Genomic DNA, 25,345 nt, shown 5'->3' on the forward strand with positions numbered 1-25,345 from the left:
CGAAAAAATATATATTGTCAAAACTTGAAAATTAAGGTGCAGAACTGGCTTTTCCAGTAAAAATAAACTTTATAAATAAATAAAGAAAACATTATAAAAAAAAAAAAGGAGAAAAAAGATTTCTGACAAGCATTATAAAGTTCAATGCTAATCACTAATTGAAATAGTAGTCTTAGTTTTCAAAATAATTTTGCCACACACACAGGTGTACCTGAACCATCTAGTTCAAGAGTTGATGGACAGCAAGTCACAATACCACCACTCCAGCAGGCACTATAAAAACTCTTTGGGGCCCCTTCTCTGCAGCCAGAAAACCTGTCCGCCCCGCATCTGGTGTTGTCATGGCTACTGGTATCTTGGTAGCCAGATTACAATTAATTTAGGTATGTCAAGGTCTAAACTGCTGTAAAATCAAGGCTTTCACACTAGGCACAGTCTTCAACTTCCCTGAAATAAAACCTCCGTCTTTCCTGGAAATTAGCTTCGTGACATCCAAATAAATCCAGGGGAGTGTATAGAATCTAGTCATCCTCCCTTTGAAAAAAGATTCATGCCATTGATGAAATTAGCAGTGCTATCCCTGCTGCTGGAGGCAAGAAAACAAAAAGAAAGGATTGCCTGTGATTCAATATGTGGTCTCTAAATAAACAGTAACACCATTGGCATTAGGGAACCCATCTGTTTCTTCATTTCTTTACCACTACAAAATCTAGGATATGTGATTGTAACAGATGTTTCATGTCTACAAATGATGATATGCTATGTTATTAAGCTAAGAGGGTCATTAAACTGAGTTGTATGCAGTTTTTCAGTCTATAACTTCAGAATCATCAACATATAACCTAAGGATTACAGAAACCCCTCCCTTTCCTCCCCTGACTCTATGTGTAATTTACACAACCAACACTCAGAAAATATCATGAACATCTCCTTTAAAGTTTGGTTATCTAGAAGTGCTTGTAGGCAACTGTACAATTGTCAGAGCTGATATGTCTTAGCTTTTTTTTTTTTTTTTTTTTGCCAGAAGCGCTTCTTGTGTTTAGCTGCAACTTGAACTAGTCAAATGCTAGTTGCCTGCCTTGATAAGAATGTGAATTCTCTATTATTTTAGGTAATAATATTTGATGGCCACTCTGTGGCATTTGAGAAATAAACAGAAACCTCCATTTGAGTGAGGTGTCTTTATTTTTTTTTAAATAAGTTCTATTTTCATTTTCTCTTTACCATTAACTGACACCTCAGGGCAAAGGGCTTTTCACATATATTTTTCTTCATTGCGCTGTTATTCACACCATATTCTTTCATACTGGAAGTAGATGCAAACCCACTGTGATAACAGATTTACACAAATACATGTGGTTTTGGCTGCCTTTGAATTGAAAGATGCCTATTTTCCATTTCTAAATATCATGTAAGAAGCCAGATATCTTGCTTTGCCTCTGAAGATTGACTGACAGAGTAATATAAGCCCCAGAGTGAAGCAGTTCTTACTGAAGGATAATATTTCTTTATTGAAAATTTTAACCAAAGAAAGCAAGAAAGGCTTGAGAATTTCAGTGATCCATTTGAAGTGTTTAATTAAAATGTATCTCCTTATTTAGCGGGATCCTTGGGATTCCTACCCATAAATTTTCACTGTAGATTTTCATAAATGTAACACCACTATGCACAGAGGTCTTGGAAAGTATAAAGAGAATGAAAAAGTAATATCTAAAACCACTATATTCAGTCCAAGCAAATGGTATTAAATTCATATGAAGAGCATGAACGCTCTGTGAGCTGAAGATGAGTTCCAGTTAAATTTGCGAATAAAAAATCAACTTGTATATATATTAGTATGTCTGTGTAAATGTAGGTACTGGACATGGCAGTGTGGCTAAAGAAGACAAAGAAATAATTGTCCTTTTGTGCTCAGCTACTCAAAACTGTTCCTTCCAAATGTGAATCTCCCACTGGAAAAACAACTTTGTTCTTGTATCTTGTGAGGATGTCAGGCTGTACAGACTTCCATGGGGATGGACAGCAGTATAGAAATGCCTAATCATTTCAGCCCTGAATATGAGTCATACCTGGAACATAAGTCTGGCTTTTTTGGCAGGAAACAGCAAATGTAAAAACTGGGCATCTCTGGAGAAAATGAGATAATAAAATTATGCATCCATATTTCAAATTTATAGTCACGTGTACAATCAGCTGCAAGACTCTTATATACATTTCTGGTTAATTTAACAGTCATGTAATTCCTAACAGTGTTTTCTTCACTAACCTAAGAACTAAAAATGCTAATAATACTACTGAGGTAAAGGATGGGAAGCAAAAACAGTCCAGGGAGACCAAGTTTGAGAAAGATCCTAGAAAAAGTTGTTAAAAGTCAGTTATTTGTCTACTTATTTAACATGGGTCAAGGTCAACCCTGACCATGTCAAGAGGGCTTCTTAGGCTAAGAGGAGGTTAGCAGTTTCTGTAGCCAAAACAGTGATGCAGCAAATATTGCATCTGCCTGTTGTTATTTCCCTACTACAAAAATAAATAAATAAATAAATAAATAAATAAAATAAAATAAAATAAAAATAAAAGTGTTCCACCCACAGCTCCGTGCAGCTTTCAGCATAGATTTAAGTATGCGCACACCATACAGAGGCAGACTGCCAATTTTCCTATTTTTTTCCCCTTCTGAAGCTATAGCTGTCCATTTATTATTCTGATTATCTTCATCTTGGTTGCGAAACACTCATTTGATAATTCAAAAACACTTCGCTGCAAAACTCTGCAAGGTTTTGTTCAAGAAAGAAAGTTTGTTTAATGTGTACTATTTACTTCCAGATCATCTGGGATATAATTGTGAACACTGTTTTTCTTTTTCCTCTGGAAATCTGAAATACATCCCAAAACTGAATTACTTCTAATACCAAAATGTGACCTTTTCTATTCTGTCAGGGTTGCCCAGTTTATATCTCTTTGCTTAAGTGGACTTGCAGTGATTCTGCTGAGCAAGACTCAGAAAATATGTGTTTTATACAAGGTAAGCATCCTTCCTTCAGTGATTCAGCTACTCCTAATGCAACCACATTTGGTTCTTCACTTGTTGAGAGCAGCTTCTGTGCTACAGATATGGAATTGAAGGATCATATTCAGCTCTGTTGTCAGTAGCGTCCAGGTGCATTGAAGCAGAACTTTACCACACACTTGAATATCAAGGAATTGAATTCAAATTTGTCTCCAGACAATAGTGATTCAAAATAACAATATTTAAAAAGTACATATTTGCCTTCTACTCAACAGAGCATCAGAGCATTCAGTCTTGTACTTAAGTAATTCCCTGACTCAGAGTGCATACAACCTGATACTTCTTCAAGACTTTGTTGTGTACAAAATAAGTTTCTGTCTTCTAGCCAGCAACTGCCTGGGTCACAGTGTTAGCCTCTCCCGCACTAGTACATCTTTTCACATTTAATTCTTTTCCAAATATCTCGGTCATTCACACTAGGTGGCATTCTGTTTCAGTAGAATGACTAGAGCAAACAAGGATCAATTCTAATAGATCATCTTTGCTCTATATCCTTCAGAAGAGAGGTAAAGACAGATCATTGAAATTGTGGAGAAAGCACTACTTGTGGCTATATTGTGTTATTCTGCTGTGGTTAATACCAAGCTGTTAAAAAGGGCTTCCATCTAGCAGCTCTCAAGGTTGGTTGTCAAAAAGTCCATTATTCTGGAGTGAAACTAAGATATCAGAAAAAAAAAAAAAAAAAAAAAAAAAAAGCTGTCGAGATGGCAAGAGCAGGAAAAGCTCCAAAATCACCACCTAGTATATTACCTTTTGATCATATTTTCTCCATAAGGGGCTTCCAGCAAGTGAGTATGTCATCATGGTTATAGACATGGATAGAGTGTAAGTACATGTAGAGTGTAAGTACATTACACATGTAAGTATTGCAATTGTTTCGCTGCAAAATGTTTTTGAATAATTATTTCAGTTCCCTCATCTTTATACCTGTTATGCACAGAAGCAAATTTCTCTTTATCAGGCTTATTGCTGGATTACTCATTTTTACTATCTTTATAGAAGTTTCTACTATCTTTTTTGATTTTTCCTCCTGTTTCTGGCAGGTCTCTTTGGAGGGCACTCATCCCTTTTATAAACATAACACTCAACGTGTATTATTTCTTCATCATGATGCTCAATTTTCTCTATATTCATGTGTGCTGTAGTCATGCAGTTACTTCAACTGAAAAAAAAAAGAAAGAAAAAAAAACAATAAATAACTAAAACAAACAGCAATCATGTCCACTGCCTAATCAATATACAACACTGGAGCTCTACCATAAACACTTTACCTACCAATACCATGTCATTCTGGACTACTACAATGGGAGCTTGTGTCTTCTCACCATCTTTCATAAGGAAGAATATTGATATAGCTGACCATGAAAGCATGGCTAAGACATTGCCTATGTACATTTAAAAAACATATAAGTTCAGTGTTACATGGACTAAGTGTTCAAAAGACTTCTCCATGGAGGATGAATTGTTAAAGGCAAGTTTCTCATAGCCTTGGAAACTTGGGCAGCATGTTGACAGTAAGCCTTTAATTTCAAAGATTCAGCTTCATCATTACCTGATCTCAGTATGAGAACAGTCAAATCTATTTTACAGAGAATTTTCTCAAGCTCTAGAGTCAAGGCAGATGCATTTTTCAAGTATTCCATCTAGCAAACATTCCCATGATGTGAACCACTTGGTGTTGCTATAGCTGACCGGATTGGAGGCCTTTCTATTTGTCTGGCCTTTTAAAAAGATGGTGCTTGGTTGCCTCATGAAAAACTTTGATTCAAAAGGCATTTAGATACAAAATCTTGACAACAACATTTCTCCTATGCCTCTTAGAAGAACAGAACTAAGATGTTTCCATTTTCTTTACAATTGTCATGTTGTGAGTTGTTTTGAGGGAGCTTTTTCTTTTTTTTTATTGTTGTTTCGCTTTTGAAGTTGCTGTCTGTCTAAGCAGAGATTGTATATAAGATCAATAGCATTGGGCTAAATGGGCCACTCTGCTTTGATATTGAAGCTAATTGGCTCTTGTTTGGCTTTTGAAACCTTTCAGGAATCGTCTCCACAACATTATAATGACAGACTCCTTAATGGAAACTCCTAATCTATTTGAAAGTGGATTTCCCAGGCTTTGTGTGACTAACTGCAAAGTTTGTTTCTACATTACAACAAACTTAGCTACTATCTATTCTCATTCTGTATATTCTGGCTGCAAAAAACATGCCTGAATCTTTTATTGTCTTCTAATAGTCCAATATGTGTCAGAAATGCATCTTTCCATTATTCTTCTCAGCAGAAAAAAAAAATAAATAAAAGCTCTTTTGAAGGACTTATGTATGCAAATAAATTATATATTTACTAATTATTCAAAAGTTTTGATTCATGGGAACAGTGTCATTTATTACTAGCAGGACGGATATTTTACTTAGAGTCTATCCTGGTATCTCCAAACATCTTCTTATCATAGAATCACAGAGTCATAAAATGGTTTGGGTTAGAAGGGACCTCAGGTATAATCTAGTTCCCCCCAGCCCCGCCATGGGCAGGGACAGATTCCAGTATCCCTCTTCTTCACATAAGTTAATGTCTAAGGCTAAAAAGGGTATTAACATTGTGGTTCCCACTATAACATTGAATTTCAGGGCTGAGTAGTAGGTTAGCTAGAAAAAATAAACACTTTTCTTGCAACTAAAACAAAATGTTCACTTGGACTTCAAATATGTAAGCATGAGACATAAAAACTGCTCTATTTGTGTTTCAGTCAGGAAATTGGTAATGTAGATATCAGGATTTCAGTTTCCAGACATCTATAAACATGGCAAATTCACCAGAACAAAGGTGCCCAGGTGATGTTCCCCCCCTTGTTATTCCAAGACCTGTCATTTATTGCTCAGATGCTGTAGCTCTCCAAGTATTGCCACATCCGTAAATACAAGCCTGTCTGTCCTCTGAGCCAGAGTGCAGAAAGATATAACACTGCATACACTGGGGTTTTTAAACATAAATGTGGTTATATCCCAGAACACTTCACACTGGGCACCTTTCTTCTCTTCTTGTTGAAACTCTCAGTCAGACTTGTCTAGTATCATGCTGTGAGTCTACAGCAGAGCAAGGCAGAGACCCCAACAGACCTAACACGTCCTCCTCCATCTTAACATGTTTCATGTCTGTCCAGCCAGGCTCCTCTTGAGGAGTTCAGACTGACCTGGTGTATTCACAAGGGTGACTGCTCTTCCATTTTTTCACTTCCTTTCCATACACAGAAGCTGTAGGATTTCTCAGGGTCCTCATCAAAGTGTTTGCTATTATTACGAATGTTCTCTGCGTTATCAGGGTAGATCCCTTCATTTTTCAGTGCTTTTTAAAGCTTTCCTCTTGGAGGTGTCTGGAATTGCAAGTCAAAAGAAGCAGCATCTGGAGATGTTCACTGTCCCATGCACAAATCAGGAGGAAACTTGGGATCAGTTTTCAGGTGGTGGTGATGTACCAAATCTGATTATAACACCAAAATATTGTTTTTTGGTAGAAAGAGGAAACAAGACTGAGCTGATTTTGTTAAGAGACAACAGCACAGTGATAACATGGCTCTTCAGAGACTGTGGAGGTTGCTTCTTCAGCAGCTTTTTACTTTTGATCTCCTTTCTCTATCCTGGCAAAAGTTTTACCTTTTGCCAGCTGAGGCAACAAACAGAAAGATTTTTGAAGAGAAACAGATTCTGCAGGCAAGAGTTAACTTATGGTGCCTGGGATTTATTCAACCATCAAGGTCACCTGTTCCATAGAATCCCATATCCAAATTCAGAGAGGAAATCTTCCAGCTGATGAAAGGTCAGACCTTTGCCTTCCACATCCACTTTTGAAGAGAAAAGTCCTACATTTTGTAGGTGAGAGCTCAGTGTGGTGTTTTATTAGAAACCCCTAAAATGTCAACCTGTCTCATTGTCACTACCAGCTTCTCTCTTTTAGCTCAAAAATAACTGAATCTCCTTGGAAATGATGTAAGGTTTGACCTTGAGATGTTTAAGGCTGAAGGACTGAAATGCTGTGACACTGCTTGATCTAAAGGTGTCGAAGCTTCACTTGACTCCAGATCTTCACTTATAGAGGCACGGAGTTTCCTAGAATGTTTTTTGCAAAGACTTCTCAAAGACAACATCACTACTTATTTGTTTACGTTGTGGTTTCACCTGGCATACAGCTAAGTTCCACACGGCCATTCACTCCCTCCCTCTCCCTACCCCCAGTGTGATGGAGGAGAGAATCAGGAAAAATAAATAAATAAATAAATAAATAAAAAGATAAAAACTCATGGGTTGAGATAAAGTCAATTTACTAAGTAAACTGCATGCACAAGCAAAGCAAAACAAATAATTAATTCAATTCATTCACTACTTCCCATCGGAAGGCAGGTACTCAGCCACTTCAAGGAAAGCAGGGCTCATCACATACAACAGTTTCTTGAGAAGACAAATGCCATCACTCCAAACATCCCCCCCTCCCTCCTTCTTTACCCTCATATTGCTGAGCATGATGCCATATAGTATTGGACATCCTTTTGGCCAGTCTGGGCCATCTGTCCTGGCTGTGTCCCCTCCCAACTCCTGGTGCACCCCCAGCCCCCTCACTGGCAGGGCAGCAGAAGAAGCAGAAAAGTCCTTGGCTCTGTGTAAGCACTGCTCTGCAACAACTAAAACATCGTTGTGTTATCACCACTATTTTCATCAAAAATCTAAAGCACATCATCATATGAACCACTGTGAAGAAAATTAACTTTATCCCAGACAAACCATGACAGTTTATCAAGTTGGCATGCAGCCACAAACAGATTTCATTGTATGTGTATATGTGTATTGTATTGTAAATGTATATATATGTATGCATAATTACCTTTATGAGATTTACTACATTTACAACAGAAATGCTTAGCTCTTGAATGATGCAGTCATGCATCCTGAAATTGTTTCATACCAGAAGTCAGCTTCTTATCCAACAGAAAAAGAAAAGAGAGAACTTTGCATCCAGTTATCTCATGGTGTTTGGCTAGGGCACCATAAAATTCAAAAATGAGATTTTCTGGAGGAACACAAAAGAAGAAATAAAATTGTAACAGTTTCTAAGTTGTCACAATTTTCCTGGCACACCATATAAACCAGCTGCATAGTAGCTAATCCCTGAGAAAATCTGAGCTGTCTTTAACAAATACCATTTACTTTTTTCTAGGGTCATTCCTGTGGCTCTCTATTGTGAGATTTGTCTTTGCTTCTGAAATGTGGATGCCAGAATTCTTCTCCAGTTGAGCTGTCATTCCAAACCAGTGCTGTGCTACTGATCTGGCACCAGAAATCCACCGACAGTATTAATCAACTATGTGTTGGGTAAGAAGCAGTTGTTAAATCCAGAATGAGGTACAGATAAACTACTACAAGCTTCTTTGGTTGGAGGGATTAGTAGATGCTACTTTGCTGTGAGTTAGGTGCCAAGAGAAGCGGAAGATTGAGGAGACTGAGTTTCTGTTTGGCCTTTGATCACTGCACTATATTAAAAAAATCACTAGATCTCCCTTATGCAGCAGGCTTGCACTGTCAAATTTCATGGAAAATTTGTCTCTGTGCAATCACACAACATTTGGCCTGAGGGACTCTGAAAATATTGTCAAGTGATGTTACCCCAATATTGACAGGAAAGACCACTGTCCCTAAAACTGATACTCTACTTCACACTCCTTTCTTCATTTGAGGATGTCAGGGCTGGCTCTTAACTACAGATGGGATTCCGCTTCACCGGAAATTCAGAGATCATTTTAATTTCTTAGATTTTCAAGTAGTTGAACTCTTCATTCTTGAAGGTCAGTATTGAAGAAAGAAGCCACTTCAGGAAGTCATTCTGTCATCTGAGGAAGGCCATTTTAATGCCGGCTTTTATTTTACTTAGAGTTTCTGATGAATACTGCATTCCTCCTTGAAATACCTATGCTCCTTGCCCCAGAAATTCATTTGAGAAGCTTTTTTTTTTTTTTTATTAATCTACCAGTCACTCTCCAATACTTACAAAAGGCTATTCGGTGTTTTTTTTCAAAGTGTGCATTGTTGTTGGTTTTGTTTTCTTTTCTTTTTTTCTTATTTATTTATTTATTTATTTCGTTTTCCTGAGAGCCTTTTTAGGAATCAAAATTCCTTACTATTTTCACAAACATATATTCCCTATTTTCCTATTTTCCATGATATTTCCTGTTGTTTTTTCCTGGTTGGTTGGTTGGTTTTTGTTTTTTGTTTTTCCATACTAACAAGGGATTAGCTCAATATAATTAAATTTTTCCTGTTTTGTGGTGATTCTTGAGAACAGATGCAGGCCAAGTTTGACAATTGCAAAAATTGATCACAGAGAAAAAGCTGCAATACAAGTTAATAATGCCTTAGCAAACTAGATAAATCTCTTCATTTCAGAGCTGCATTTAGTCCTGTTGCTCTGCATTTCACATGAATCATAAATGAATGAAAAGGCTACTAATGAAAAGGATACTAATAGGCACAGACAGTTCTTTGCAGGATAGCAGAGTAACCTGAACAGCAAATGGAATGATTTTGGTTTGCATCACTGAGGGTTAGCCTAACCAACATCAGCAACGACTATTAATATTGAAACCATGACATTTACAGATACTTTCAATCAAAGCCTCTGGGAAAGGTGTTTATTGCATTTAAAAGGACTTTGCTTAACCTTTATGTGGGTGATGATTTCTTAAGCCAGAGGCTAATGGACATTTGAAGCCTGAAAGGGCCATTAGATTATTTTGTATAACTCCCTGCTGGCTAGGCAGACTTTCTACTTGCACTTTTTTGCTAAAGGCATGAGACCAAAGCCATATTTCAGGGTATTGGTAAGAGCACACTACATGCTGGAATAGGGTGCTGTGACCCTGATACCCTGTATTGTCAGCCAACATATCCTAACATTCAGAAATCTCACCAAACTCACTGTCTATATAGCCAGGGCTTGCAATGTTGCACTTATCATGCAATCAGAGCTGTTTTGTTCACTGAAGCACCAGGAATATAAAATATCACTGAATAGAAACTCATACTCCTCTTTACTGCACTCTCAGCCAGTATCTTCAATGTGTAAAATATTTCACAAAAATACAAAGGTATTAGGTGATATTATGTCTACATTCCAATTAATATCAATGCTTTCTCTCTTTGCTAGCTGACTGTCTAATAAATTGATTTCACTGCTTTCAAAACTTTAAACAAACTTGGACAATCTGTCAAGGAGAAGTATGAGCCATTAAGATACACAATTACATTACTTCAAGCCGTAATTAAAAAGTCGGGTCCCTGCTTCAGTCCTCAGCCATTGATTTCTAAGGAAAGAAAGTTTCAGCGGTGATGTAAACCTCAATGAATCACCAGATTTGAAACAGAAAAGGAAATTTAGCTCCTCCCCACAAATCTCACATAGTACAGCTTTACTGGGAAGAAGGGAGGGGGGAAGGGGGAGAAGACTAAATGACTGTAAATTTGGATTGCATTTTTATAACCATTTAGGATTGAAGTCAAGTATAATTTGACATTTTATTGATACTTCCAGTATTTAAAGCTGACAAGTACTACATTAAATTTTACCATTTATATCTGATATGACAATAAAAAGCCTCTTGCTTAGGAACTGTTACAGTAAAATGTAAGTAGAAATGCCATGGAAGAAATGATCTGTCTACTTCTGTCCACTAATCCTTCCAAGCTTTCCAAAGCTTTTTCTTCTTTTTCCTGAACAGCCTTTGAGCTAATTTATTTTTCCAATTTCCTGTCCATGCTAAGAATTTTATTTTAAAGAGACAATGATGAAGCCAGATGATCCTTGTCACTTGTTTCGTTCTTCTTTTCAGTAGCTGATGAAACTGAAATGGCAAGGCTTCTTCTCTGCTTCAAATATTTTGTGATTATTCCCTGAGATAACTGCAAAGGTGTCACCATCACCCTTGTCTGAGTACTGGTTGTATCTTTCCATATCTTTGTCACACATTGAGTCTCCTAAACCAGAGGAGCAAGAGAGGAGTAGCACAACAATGGCAGTGTGCTTGCTGTCATTTTTATTGTTCATGAATGCCATCTGTTTTTTTTTATTTTTCCAAAGAACTTCTCTGCTGCTCTTTATTAAAGAGAAACCAAATTTCCAATAGCTAAAAGAACTTTGTCAGGAAAGAACTAAAAGATCTTTGTTAACAGAACAGATTCGCCTTCTACTAGATCAAGAAAATGAACGAATAAGTAAATGTGTTATATTTTTGAAAATTTAGATGTCTTCTTGAGAAAAAAATGTAAGATGAAGGTATAAACTTACTAGGAGTCTAAACACCTGGGATATCAAAAGGTCTAATGTAATACACAACTGAATCAATTAAAAGACTAAATCTGTTAAATGAAGATATTTCGTTTCTGATATCACACCAAGTGGTGTTTCATTAAATACCTTTGAAATGAAAAACCTCTTAAAAGATAAAGAGAAATAAAGCTGACAAGAGGACTGATGTGTCCAGGGAAAGACAGATTGTTGTTATTGTTTATCTAAAAAGAAGCATTGCTTGAATATCTGGAATAAACCTCTGGAGAGCAAGGTTCACAAACAAAGATCAGAAGAACATATGAGGTTCAACAAAGGCCACCTCTGTCTTTAAGCCACAATTTATCTGTGTTATAGGTCTATAAAAAAAAAATGACATTTCCATACACCAGTGCAATCTGTTTAACAGCCTTCTCCTGCACTAGAAAAAAAATTATGTTGTTCATTAGATTTGCTGAAGAGCTTCTGAGTAATAGATCAAGGGATCACTATCTCCATTATTTTCCAGTCCAAAGTTTTCACTGCTTATGTAGCTGGAAAGGTAGCAAATTTTTAATCCTGGTCTTAAAGCACCAGGGTGGGATGCTGAGAGCTTTTAAGATATTTGAGCATCTGAAAGTCAGTTTTCCTAGGGTTCCTTCCACTTGCTGTTTCCTGTTCATCCCACCACCATCAGCCTACAATAACTTTGCCTAGGAACAACACGGAAATGTCTGAGGAATATTTGTCCCTAGTGGGTCTGACCTTTCCTCAGACTCACTGTGGTGTTTGCTGCTGTGCCATGGTTCTCAGCCTGTACTTGGCTCAAGATGGAAAAGATAAGGTCTTTTTCTTAATAGTAGGAAGCTGGAGACTGTCAGTTTAGCTCAAATGGGATTATCAATACCCAGCATGCTAGGCAGGGAAGCACCTGCCACAACTGACAGGAATTACTGAGTAACAGAATGAGTAGGATGTGGACTGCATCTTACTTAACTTGCAGACCTAAATCCAGGAGAAGACAAGATAATTCTGCCTTTAGCCTTAAGGTTCAGTGGTTAAACTATGAAACCTGATGTTTGAGTGGGGAATGGGAATCCAGAGCTTCCAGAATGTCCACCACTGCACTTTTTCACACCTAAAATAATTTCCTTTCATGGACAGCGAGGATACTGCAGGAGTTATAAGAAATGTCATTTCAAAAGTAGCTGTAAGAATTTGATTTTCAATCAGCCCTACCTTGAAGCACTTAAAGATATGTTGCAATAGAAGTAACAATTAAAAAAAAATAATTTCCACAAACTTTAGCTATCCCTCTTCCCCCAAATGTGAAAATAACCATGATTCTTTTGGTTTGGGTGATTTTTTTAACAATCCATAATAAATGCCTGGAGAGAAAATTCAGATGTATGACAGAACAGCTGAAAATATAAAGAAAATGTAGATCAACTTGCAAATTTTAGTCATGACTGTAAAACAGCCCACTGAAGTGAGCACCATGGTATATATAGTAAAAATACAGTCTGTAGTCATTCCTCATTTTAATCCACTTTTAACATCAACAGAAATTCTCCAAAAATTATGAAATATGTGAAGGTACCGGAGTAGAAAAACTAAAGTTTCTCCATTTCTGAGATCTGATATTCCTCCTTCTAGAAAGAATCATATAAAAATACCATGTTGCTCCTGAATTCACTATAAGGCACTGAAATATTCAAATCAGCTTTGCCTGATCGCAGGAGTTGACGGAACACGGTACACAGAGTGTTGTTCTGGAGATTTTTTTCAGTGTTAATAAAGAAGTTATAAAGAAAGTCCAGATTCAGGGAGAGCATGAAGAAACTCTCCCCTAGACATGAAAAAGATGGGATTCAGACACTGTAATACTTTTTACTATACGATTGTTGTCTATCTGTGTTCCATTCAACAAATCAGGGCAAATACTATCAAGGCATGCATAATGTCTTCAGCAACAGATGCTGACAAGTGCATTAATAAATCATGATCATCATTAGAATTCTTAAACCAATATTTTCCTGCCTGACATGTTGTTTGTTGTAATTTCACATTTAGTTTAGTTTATTTATTTATTCAGATTGTACTAGTCTTTGCATAAAACATTAATTGATCAAATGGCTGTAGAAGATTAGTTTACAAAGGTCACTGACAACACAATTAGGGTCTGAAACAGACAGTTGATGTTTTGACATGCAAGATGAGAGTCAGGACTCTGGAGACAGTAGTGATAAGAGTTAATTGTGAAATGTTGTGTGTTGTCAGTTGAGAGTCAAGTTCAAGCAGACCTCGTGTCTGGATTTCAGTAATATTGGGTATTGGTTGAAAGGATAGAACAAATAAAATTTGGAGTAAATGCATTTGAAAATAAGACTGCTGTTGTAGGCTGTGCAACTATTCCTCTATTTCTAGTTAGAATTTTCTCCTTTCCTCTGTGTTAGACGATGGACAGCAAACCTTCATGCTCCCTTAGCAAAACATCCCTCACAGATTTTTTACCAAATTAGCTTTTACTAATTTTGCACTAAAAAGCTATTTCTTGTCAATGCTCTTACTGCTGGCTAGGTAACAGTGGGCCTTCAATGCTCATGCAACCTTCCTTAGTGTGCTGCATAAATGAAGCTTTCTTCTCTGTTTCACCTTCCCACAGATTCTACTCAAACAAACAAAAAAAATGGACAAGCTGGAATCACCATCACATAGATAGCATTACTCCAAGAAATTTAGAAACACCTTTGGCTTTATCTGGCTTAAACTCTGAGAGAGAGGCAGGTATGTGCACTCCACACTTTAAAAATAGTATCTGATGGAAAAATAAGAGACAAGATCATATGTTCATCATCCTGGTTACCAACAGAGAGGACTGGAAAAAGAAATCTACTGAGCTGGTTCATCTCTGACAGTAGAGAACTTCTTGCCAGAGTAGTAAAAAAATTAACTTCAGTAAGCCACCACGTGCCTTCTTCAGAATTTCCTCAGGGAAGGTCCACAGTCACTGGTACCTCCTCTTCTGCATTAGTGACCTGAGAGCAATAAAACCAGCTGCCTTCTCCAACTCACATGCCCAAGTAGATGAGGAAGAGGGTACATTGCAGAGCTTATGCATCTTATTCCCACAAGGGAAATGGGTACAAATTGTGATTCTTGTTCTGGTGAAAAAAAAAATAATAATCTAGATTTTGTCTGTGTATTTTGTTCCTGCAGAAACATCTTCATGCAGTCCTATTGTCCTTAATAGATTCAGACCCCAGAGCAAGTAGATCAGTACCACAGTGCTTTCTCTTTTCTTCTCTTATAGCAAACAAGTGCCTTGGTTAGTGTCAACTGTTCTGAAATGATACTAGGGAACAGGATTGATCCTGTGAGAACCCTATCATGCTCTGCAGAAGTCATGTTTATAATGAGTGAAGCTAAGACACTGACTTCAACTTACTCAGTTGTGTCTAAGTACCTCTGCTGACCAGGGCTCGAGGGGCTCCAGAAAAAAAAGAAAAGAAAAAAAAAAAAAAAAAAAAAAAGCAACACAAGAGAGAAGGTTTTTTCCACATAAGTGCAATATATGGACAGCAGTGTTCTTTTACTTCTAATAATTATTTTAAAACTTACCTAAACACTGATTCATGTGTCTAAGCTGTAAGCACTTCATTGATCTGGTAAATATACAGCTAAGGATTGCTTAGCACAACAGACTTGGTGGCTGTTACGGTCTATCAGACAAATGTATATTTAGCCCAAAGTTGAAGCATACATTATTTACTTGGTTGACATTAGCAGCTTGATGAAGCTGCTCTGGGAGCTGTTACGAGACACCAATATGATCCAGAGTGGCAGAAATGCTGGCAAATGGAGCCCTGACATAATGTCTCACAGCAGCTGTGTAGCATCAGCTCGTGGCTTGGATTTGAGATGAGAGCGGATGCGTGGGCAGAAAGCAGGTGCAGGTTTTCCTAGGAGGGCGCACAAGCCGTTCTGCTGTACGGCATTCTTCCTTCCCTCTTGAAGACTAACGGAAGTTGCCACATGATTGGAAAGCTAAATAGATTGCAATAGAGCAAAAAGATCCTTCAAAAAAAAAAAAAAAAAAAAAAAAGCAAATTAACTTATTTTGTTCTTGCTTTGTTATTGATCTAACAGCTAGCTTCTCAGAATGGCTCAGCCCGGAATAGAAAAGATGGTTTCGAGGAGTTTTTATATGAATGGGGACTACTTCAGATAGTGTCTCCTTAATTAGGGTTCAACAAGTGACCAAAGAAACTAATGAAATGAATGTATTAAGGGAAATCAATCCCAGAACAAAAAACTTTGTTTCTGTGGTTACAATGACATGTTATTCGTTCCACAAATTCACTGTTTACCCCTTCCTGATCCCCACTTCACAGTTTTCCATTTCAGCTGCACCTGAGAACAAAATGATCTCCTCTCCTCCCCATCCCACCCCCTTTTCCCCTTTTTTTTTCTTTCCTCTCTCCCTGTCTCCTCTGTGATACAGGATACTCAGGGCAAGGATGTTATATTTGCTGTGCATCACCAATTTAGATAATCCTTCCCATAATAAATGCACTTTCCCTTGTGAATCCAGTAAGCAGTGTACCAGGTGGCCTGTCAGCTCCAGTCAAGTACACTAGCAATATGTGGGGACTTCAGCACAAAGGAATGATTGTGGTTCTGGGTTGTTATTGCTAATCAATCTCATAGCCCGTGACTTTTCATGACACAATCTGAAGAGTAGGTTACTCTGCAGGGCTTTCTGCCTTTCTTATAACTTCCCATAAAGATATTCCTTAAGGAAGTACAGCCACTTCCATGCACTTCTGATTGCAGTGAAAGCCTGATTATATCCATCCTTTTCCTTCTGTCCCATGAGAAGTGCACTACCAGCTGCATCCAGCTCTACAACACCCAGACTTAGGCACTTCTTTTTCCCAGCTTTCGTGAAGTGTTAACCAGCTCAGGAAAAAGTAAGGGAAACTAAGTGCCCTGATGATCATCCATCTGTCTGCTCTAATAAGTAGACCAGCACACACACTGCCAGGCTCAGACAAGGATAAATCCTGAGTCAAACCCCTGCCAGAGAGTTTGTGATATTAGCTCAATAGTCAGAAGTCTTTAAAAAATCATGTTGTGATCTTTTCACTTGTTTTCTGGTGTTGATCAAGGGAAGATGGAATGGAGAAGCAGATTAGAATTTTTCAAACTTTTTCCTGAAATGTTGGAAACTAGAGAGAGAATGCATGTGTGTGTGAGTGAGCCTGAGTGCCTCATAAAAGACAATGACTCCAGAATCCTGAGCTCCTGGGAGCTGTGGGGGAGTAAGGTCTTTCAAAGAACATCTTACATTGCAAATATGTCTGCGCTATTCAGTATTCCTTTATCTATATAAAAGGAGCTAAAATATACACTGTAAAGAACAAGTCCTATTTTTACAGCCATATGAAAGATCAAAGAGATTCAATAGTGTTTTTTTTTAAAAATGGTCCTTTGAATCTCATGTGGGAGGCTGGCCTGGTGTTTAGGACTGTTATTGAAGACTTGGAAAGTGTTCACAGAATCACAGAATCACAGGATCGTCTAGGTTGGAAGAGACCTCCAAGATCACCTAGTCCAACCTCTGACCTAAGACTAACAAGTCCTCCACTAAACCATATCACTAAGTAAAAGTAACTGTAAAGTTACTGTAAGTAAACCGTACCACTAAGTGTTACAGCAAGTCTGTGTTTTATTTCAAATCTCCTGTGTAGCCTCAGATAAATCACCACTAGCCATCTTCAGATCAGTATGATGGAAATGTAAACACTGAATTAGATTCCAACTTATTTCACCTCTGTGCTGTAGAGAAAAAAAAAAAAAAAAAAAAAAGAATGCATAGTCAGGTTATTGAAAAACACTTGAAAGACAACGTAATCATTGGTCAAAGCTAACACTGGTTCATGAGGGGAAAGTCCTGCTTAACTAACCTAATTTCCTTTTAGAGCAAGGTTACCCATCTAGTCGACCAAGGGAAGCCAGCTGATGTGATCTTTTTGGATTTTAGCAAAGGTTTTGATATACTGTCTCTCACAGTATCCTTCTGAAGAAAATACCCAGCACACAGCTTGACAGGTTCAAAATACAGTGGGTGAACTGTATGACTGATGGGATGGGCTTAAAAGCCCATGGGTTACTGATGGGATGCGCTTAAAAGGTTTTACTTACATTTTGTTTTAGATAACAAGATAGTCAGTACAAAAATTTAACCATAGGACAGATGATCTGAGTGGCTGAATTTGGTCTGCCTGCAACATGACTGAGAGTGAAGGGGATGCTTGAGGCCTGGTTTGGGTGACAGGAATTGTATTTTATATATCTTTTATCAAGTGCTATTCATACTGATGAATATCTGATGCAAGCTAAGTTCTTCCCTTACAAATTACCTTCTTGTGGTATCATATTTACAGCTTTTTAAAGTTTTGAAAGTATTGGAGCTATATTGATTAATTTACATCTCTCTTAATGTGAGTGTCTTTATCAAAACATTTCTCTCTATCCATCTCTCTCTCTCTCTGTAACACATACTTAGATAAACCTTAAATAGGTGATAGGTTGATGAATGGTGAAAATCAGCTGGCTAAAGGGGATTGCTCTAAGGCCTGTACTTTTTCAGGCTCGTGCCCCTTTTTAGATTAATAGGCCTAGTGTGAATAGGTTATTATTCACAATCTGAATTCCCTCAGACCCTGCCATAGACCAAATCTATCCACACAGACGTATCCCACAGATATACCCATTGTGCAGAATGGATGGGCACTGGAGAGTGTCTGAACTAAATACATAAGGTAGATAAGGAGACAGTTTCATATTGTTGCTATGATGGAGATCTGTGTACTATGGGTGGACTGGGAATGTCCATCACTAATTGCTTGGTAAAGATAGAAGTTTCTTGTGCATCAGTTGAGTTCCCACATGGAAATTCCTTCGATTTCAGCAACAAGGTGGCACAGATGGAAGAAGAGTGTTGAGTCTCCCTCCACTTTCAGTGTTCAGAATCTTATATGCAAATGAAACCCTAAAGCTGCAAATAATTATTCACTTGTGTTGTTTCTTCTCTATTCTGTTCACATACTACAACACAGTAAAATATTTCCAGTATCCACAGAAATCTCAAGCTTGATAAGAAATGAGTTTTCTATAAGGTGATGTTTTCCCTCTGATTATACAGTGTATTAGCTCGTATACCCAGCTGAGAAAAAGTATTAAGTCTAGCATATAGAGAAAACAAATAGGAGGGTGATACTTAGCCTTAGGGCTAGAGGAGCTCTTAATTTTCCATTTCCTCAGCTCTTATTTATACCAGAGTCAGTTATGTTGCACAGTCATGTTTGGCTTGGGAGACCTGAATGAAGGGTGAAGGGCAGCAGCAGGAAATGAACTTCTAAATTGATGGATGAAGTGTTTCCATGTACATAACATATTCAAAAAAAAAAAGAAAGAAAGAAAAAAGACTATAATGAAAGCAAAAAGTGGTTCCATCTCACCTTGTGGTAGCACCTGTCAAGTTTAGAGAGAATGGATATTTTTCTATTGTCTGTTATAATATGAAGTGGGGTTGGAGAAGGAATTGATTTGCCTGTAAAATAGAAGTTTTCATTCCATTTCTCAAAATAAGACTAAGGAACAAAATAATTTTTTGTTCCAGTGTTGAACTGGTTTCGTATTCAGCTGCTGAAGAAAGGTAGAGAAACTAGGGCAGAGGGACAGAGAAAGAAAATTATTTCAGGGGAATTTTTTGATGGAGGCAATCCTATAAGAAAATTAGTTTTCAAAGGGTATATGCAGGGGCAAGCAAATCCCTTTCCCTTCGCCCATCTAGATGGCAAAGCAGGAGATGGTGAAACCAAAGTTCATGCTGCTCCTGAGAAGTGTAGCTGCACAGTTGAAATCCCATTCATTCCCATTCAGAAGGAAAAAGCTTCCTTTTTTTCAGTTATAATTATTCTTCCTTTTATTGCCATTACTACACTTGCACAGCCTATGCCAGACTTTTATTCCTGGTGCTTTCCCTATGTCCTCTCTCCCAAAGATGGACTTCCAAAAGACAGCACTGGAGACCTCTATCCTGGCACCATTTTAGGAGTAGACATGTGCTCTTTGCAGTCTGTTCAGATGGGCAATTGAAAAAAGCAACATTTTACAAATAGTTTTATAATATTTTCTTTTGAATGGACAGTGTTCCCCCAAAACAGGCCAGCTTTTCTTTGTGCTTTGATTGTCACTTCTCCATTTGCTCATCAGGCTCTGATGCTCTGGTGTCAGAGATGCTTCTCACTCTGTGAGATGATTGTAGTATGTAGAGCCTAAAAGCCCTGGGGCAAATCTGGATGCTATTGCGGGACAAACAGCAGCAATAATTCTCAAAGAAAGGGATACTCTATCTATGCAAAGTCCATTCTTCCAAGATATTTATTTGCTCCAGACCATTTTGTTGTTACAGAGGGATATATCAACATGGCTCTCCTGTCAGCTGTAAACAGCAGGTAGCTTTCATTCCTTCCTAATACGATGGGTTCTGTAGTAACAAAACCACTGCATCCTACCTCTCGGATCTGCTAGGAGGATAACTAGTCTACAAATCTTACGGAAAAGTGACTTTCACTCTTTAGTAACAGAAACATTTTAAAAAGCAAACCCATGTACCATCTCGTGTCAGAATAGATTTGATTTTCCACCGAGTAAAGTTTTGTTGTAGATTTTGCCTGTTCATTTATTTTCTTTTATTTTAATTCTGTGTTGTTATATGTAGACATGTTTTTAGATGGTGGGAAAGGACTTGCAATCATTCTGTGGAACACCTGAGGCTGCACTGTGGATCACTATTGATATACTGACCAGGGAAAAGAAATGTGGCTTGAAAGCCATCTGCCAGCATCAATAAGTTAATGAAATGGGGGAGACCCCATTTTTCAGTTTGCTGAAGTCAGCATTGCTGAGGTTTCTAGCATAAAACAAAGACATAAAAGGCATTAGGCATGAACTCAGTTTCAGAAATAAGAATACTTGACTAAAGTAAAAACTGCAGCTGTTTTAGACTATAATTTTCTCACAGGACAAAGAGCGACAGTGTTTTCTGGATAGGTCACTGCACTACAATTAAGAAGTCATATGTCAGCTGTGGCACTGTTTTCCCAGGACAAAGATGGACAAATTGTCCTTGTTCCAGAGATAAAGGATGAGATGCTTTGCCTCTACATCAGTAGAGTCAGTACCTGCCTGTGAAATGATAATGTACTCTGAAGCCTACTGAAGAAAGGTGCTCCAGAAGAGCTGAATATATTGTTAACAGTAACAAAAAAAACACTGCTAGTTTTAACATGAGTATTACATTCTCAGACTGCACTGCATTTACATCTGCAAGCTGGATATGTCCACTAAAAAAATGAAGAAAGCTCAGACAGTCATAGATTCATATGACATGAAAACATGGACCTTGAAATAAACCAGTAATTCCTGTGAGCAGAGGAATTCCAGCAAGCCATTCATCAAGCCTGTCCCTCCACTGGGTGCTGGGCCAGCATGGTGGCTCTCAGATTTACCACATACAAATCAAAGAGGCATAAGACACAAAAGCAGACAAACAGGGCAGGGTAGCTTGCTGTAGGTTTTCTCTGAAGACTAAAGCTTATAGAGTGCATGTCCATGCTAGGTAACCATAATGCCCAAAAGGAGGCAGCCAGAATACAGCCTGCCTCAGGAAAGGTTCAGCTCACAGTGCTGCTGAGCTATTCATGGCATGTGAGCTGTGTGAAAGGGATCTTTTTGTTTTGTTTTGTTTTAATGTTGATGGGAGAATCTTTTCGTTTGAAAACAGTCTCCTAATGCATCAGGACAGCTGCCTGGGATACACCTCATTTAGCGGCAATTGTCTCTGTAATGTTTATAACCCTCCCACCAGCCATCCAATATACAGTCATCATTTATCCTCTCATTTGCCTAACACAATGTTAAAATGCCCTTCCAGTGCTTTGTTTTGCTTACTTTTCCATTCCCTTGCTGTCCTCATGTCAGAGATGTTAAAACCTCTTTTGAACAACTGACATCTCTATGTCAAGGATTTGTGGCTGAAGGATGCTTTCTGCACTCTTTACCCAGCAGCCTCTCTCTCCTTTTTAATTACCAGCTTAGGAGTGTGAGACATCATCTATCATTCCTCATTCATTATATTTAATAGCTGCACATTTTGGGCTCTTCAGCAAACTGACCAGACATATGGAGTATGTTAATCTGCTTGTGAAATCTGCCCTTTTAAAATCAACAATACCACTGTCTTCTCAGTTGAAAACCCAAGAAATTAGGCGAAAAAAAAAAAAAAGAGAGAGAGAAAGGAAAAAAAAAGAGAGAGAGAGAAAAGAGAGGACGAAAAGAAGAAAAGAGAGAGAAAGAGATTGAGTAAAAGAAAAAGAATGAAAGAATGAAAGAAAGAAGGGAGGAAGGAAGGAGAGAAAGGAGGGAGAAAGGATGTAACATTTATTCTTTGGTCAAAAGCTAGACTTAGAAAGGGATTGAGCAATAGAGCCTGCACCATCATTAGGCTGTAAAGGCTACTTAGCTAATAGGGTGTATACTGATGCTTTCTGCTACTTTCTTTCCGTTACATTGACACTGCGTGTTGGCTGCCGACTGCACATTTGTAATACATAAGGACAGCTGTAGTGAATGAGGCCAAAGGTGCACCTGACACAGGAACCAAAGAGTAATGGTGATAGTAAGAGCTAGCAAGTGCATATGGTGTTCCCTTGATATAACCACCCTGATTTCTGCAGCCTGCAGCATAGGGATCTCCTGAATCAGAGACTGTATCCACATCTCTGTACTGAATAGTCCTCAAGAGACCTATCATGTTCTCCAAATGCATCTAATTGCTTTCAGAATCCAGTTATACTTTTGCTCCTTGGCATGTTCAAAAGCTTCACTTGTTACAGGCTAATGAGCTTAATAAGCTGAAGCTGTGTGTTTATTGAAAGGTTAATGATTACAAACATTTAAATAGTTAAATCAACTCCTTAGTTGGGACTGTAGCTACATAAGAAGGGAACAATAATCCTAACTCTTCTGGGAAAATTGCTGAGGATTTATTGAGGTGGGGGTAGGTCTGTGTCTTTCCTGTTTACTGAGTCACAGTTTACAAATGAGAAGCTCTAACTCCCACTCTTCTGTTCTTCTTTCTGTTGTATTGGGCTTAAGTCACTTTAAGTACCAAACTAGGACAAGGTTTTTCAATGGGTTGTTTGTATCTCAAGCTACAGCTAGTCTAATATTACATGACTAGTTTATCTGATGGATCATCACCTGATTTCCTACTATCTATAATTTTGGTCGATCACTTAAAAGCTTTGTTTACTTATTGCAATGAACTATTTTGACCACTTCTTATGGTGTAGTGTTTTCATTATAAGTCAAATTACTGCTTTGTACCTGTAAAATACAGTTATGCATTGTGATACTTGCAAAAAACTATAAAAAGCTAGACTAATGGCCTCTTTATGTATTGAATGGTAATCACAAAAGCACTGCCTTTCAGAAATAGTCAAAGATCAGTGATAATAACATAATCTTTGGAGAACTGGAGGATTTTACTCTTCTGAGTGATTTAAAAAATAATACTAATAAATGTGGAAAGGAACTTGAAAAGAGCATTTTGTGTATTTTTTTTTCCCAGGCACATTGGTTTCATGTAGTGTCCAAGTGAGCAGAGAAGTGAAATGAAGACAAATGGCAGTAGAATAATTCCAGAGGTGGCTTTATCATGATGCTTGCATAAAGAAGTGCTCTACTGAACTTGTTCTTAAGTTTAATGCCTTTCCTGTTGGCTGTCAGATCCAACATGTTATTGAAATTCTGGATCTCCTGACTCCCTGACTCATCTTCCTGAACAGGCCAGCAAAAGCACATAAATGAAGGATTCTGCAGTCTAAGCTGTAGCATTGTTTCATTAGGCACATTGTTTTACCAACACAGACCTTTTATATCTGGCTGACTAAAGGGATAGCCTATAAAGGCTCTCTTGGATAACATACTGAACTCATCAGAGACTCCCATTGACTTAAATGGGCTCTAGACCAGGCCTGAAATGAAATTTGTCTCAAACTGCCAGTTGACAAAGATCCAGGATGGTGATTTTATCTGGGAGAAGCTGTGAAACAGAGAAATGAAGTAGGCAGGAGCAAAGCAATGGCAAAATAAAGATAATAACTTAGGCTGGTAACTAAGAGGAAGCTGCTAACCAGCAGAGAAGAGCTTTGGAAAAGCTTCACAGAAGGACTATTTAAAGGATGAAACTGGCTTCAGGATGAATATTAATAACGTCATGGAAAAGTTTCTATAATTTCTCTACTTGCAACAGCAAGGAGTAGACTTCAGAAAGTCCTTTCTTTTCTCTGTTCCTAGAGCCATTCATTCACATTAACTTTTGTGGTGGTTTGAAAGGTCTGGGATTCTTTTTTCAACATGTAAACTAGCCTGGAGGGGAGCAAAGGGAGCTAGTTTGCTTTTAAAAATCTGTCTTTTTCTTGGTTTTCTAAACATGGGGGGACTAAACGGTGCTGGAATCATTTAATCATTTTCTGTTGTGTTCAGTGCTTCTCTCTGATAACATTTTCCAATCAGCTGTAGCCAATTTCAGGAGCTGGAGGAAGCACAGAACACCAGATAGCACACATTCCCGGGATCTGATAAGCACAGGTTCAGTTCACTTCTCTGCTCCATCCTTTTCACTACAACCATGGGCAAGCCAGAGAAATCTTGCCATATCGACACCCAGCCTATGAAAAAAAATAAATATATAGATGTTGCCCCCTCCAAGAAGTGACTGTGGGCAGCTCCAGGAAAACTCCAAGTGCCTATAATCTATAGAAACTGAAAAATTATGATGTTAAATCACAAAAGTGCAGCTGCCTGCCATATATCACTCGTGTTGAGAGAACAGAAATACTGCCTCCATAACCATGATTTGTTCATGACACCATGCTCTATGCCAATGGCCTCTGGTTCGATTTTCACTGTTAAGCAGACTGCAAGGTCAAGAGGTATTTCCCACTTGATTTGTCTAAATAGAAGTTGCAGAACCCAGGAAATAAGCACTACATAGAAGGGGAACCATTTCCTTGGGAAGCCTGAAGAAGGATTTTGGTAAGGGAAGGGAGTTGCCCGCTAAAAGCCAAGCTTTTTCAAATTTGGCAGCAAAGTAGTACACCAGGGCTGAACCATGATTTTTAAATCCGGGCGAATGGTGTTAAAGTCTAATCATATTCTGGAGAGAAAGCACTTAAAGAATTGCACTGAAGGACACTGAAAATGGAAGCAAAGACATGAAGAAACGGGGATATTAGCCCTTAAAAGGATGAAAAGCCTAAGAAGGGTAGATCTTTTTCCTCCTGCTAAGGCACGGAAAGGAGGCTGTCTAATCTTGCAAAGAAGAAAAGCCTGAAATATCCTGAGAGGCAATGCTGCCTTTTTAATGTACACAAGTAGCAGATAGCCAAAGGCAACAGAAGAAACAGTGAAAAGGAACAGCAGAAAGCTGAGATTCAGTGTGAACAGATACCTAAAAGTTAGGGAGCCTGCGGGTATGTGGTTTAACCAGACCACTAAGGATTTTTCCATAGTAAAGCCTCGGATGCCAAAATAAATTAGCATGCATAACATCAATCTGTGGCCATTGTCTTTAGGCACTTATTTTGCCCACTGCAAATGCAAATTAAGATGACTAGTCTTAACCCTTGCTGTTGGCTAAGCTATGTTAAAATGCAAATTCTTTTACATTTTCTGCAGGCACACCACCACCCGTCACTGGAGCGTGGCTATATGAGCCATGAATCTCAGGCATGTGATAGAGCCATCAGTCACAGAATCCCATAATCATTTTACTGCACTCCCTAGTTCTGGAGAAGTGCCTGATACCACATGGGGCTTAGCAAGCGGTCAATGATC

This window comes from Cygnus atratus, chromosome 7, assembly GCF_013377495.2.
Source record: "Cygnus atratus isolate AKBS03 ecotype Queensland, Australia chromosome 7, CAtr_DNAZoo_HiC_assembly, whole genome shotgun sequence".
NCBI classification, from domain to species: domain Eukaryota; kingdom Metazoa; phylum Chordata; class Aves; order Anseriformes; family Anatidae; genus Cygnus; species Cygnus atratus.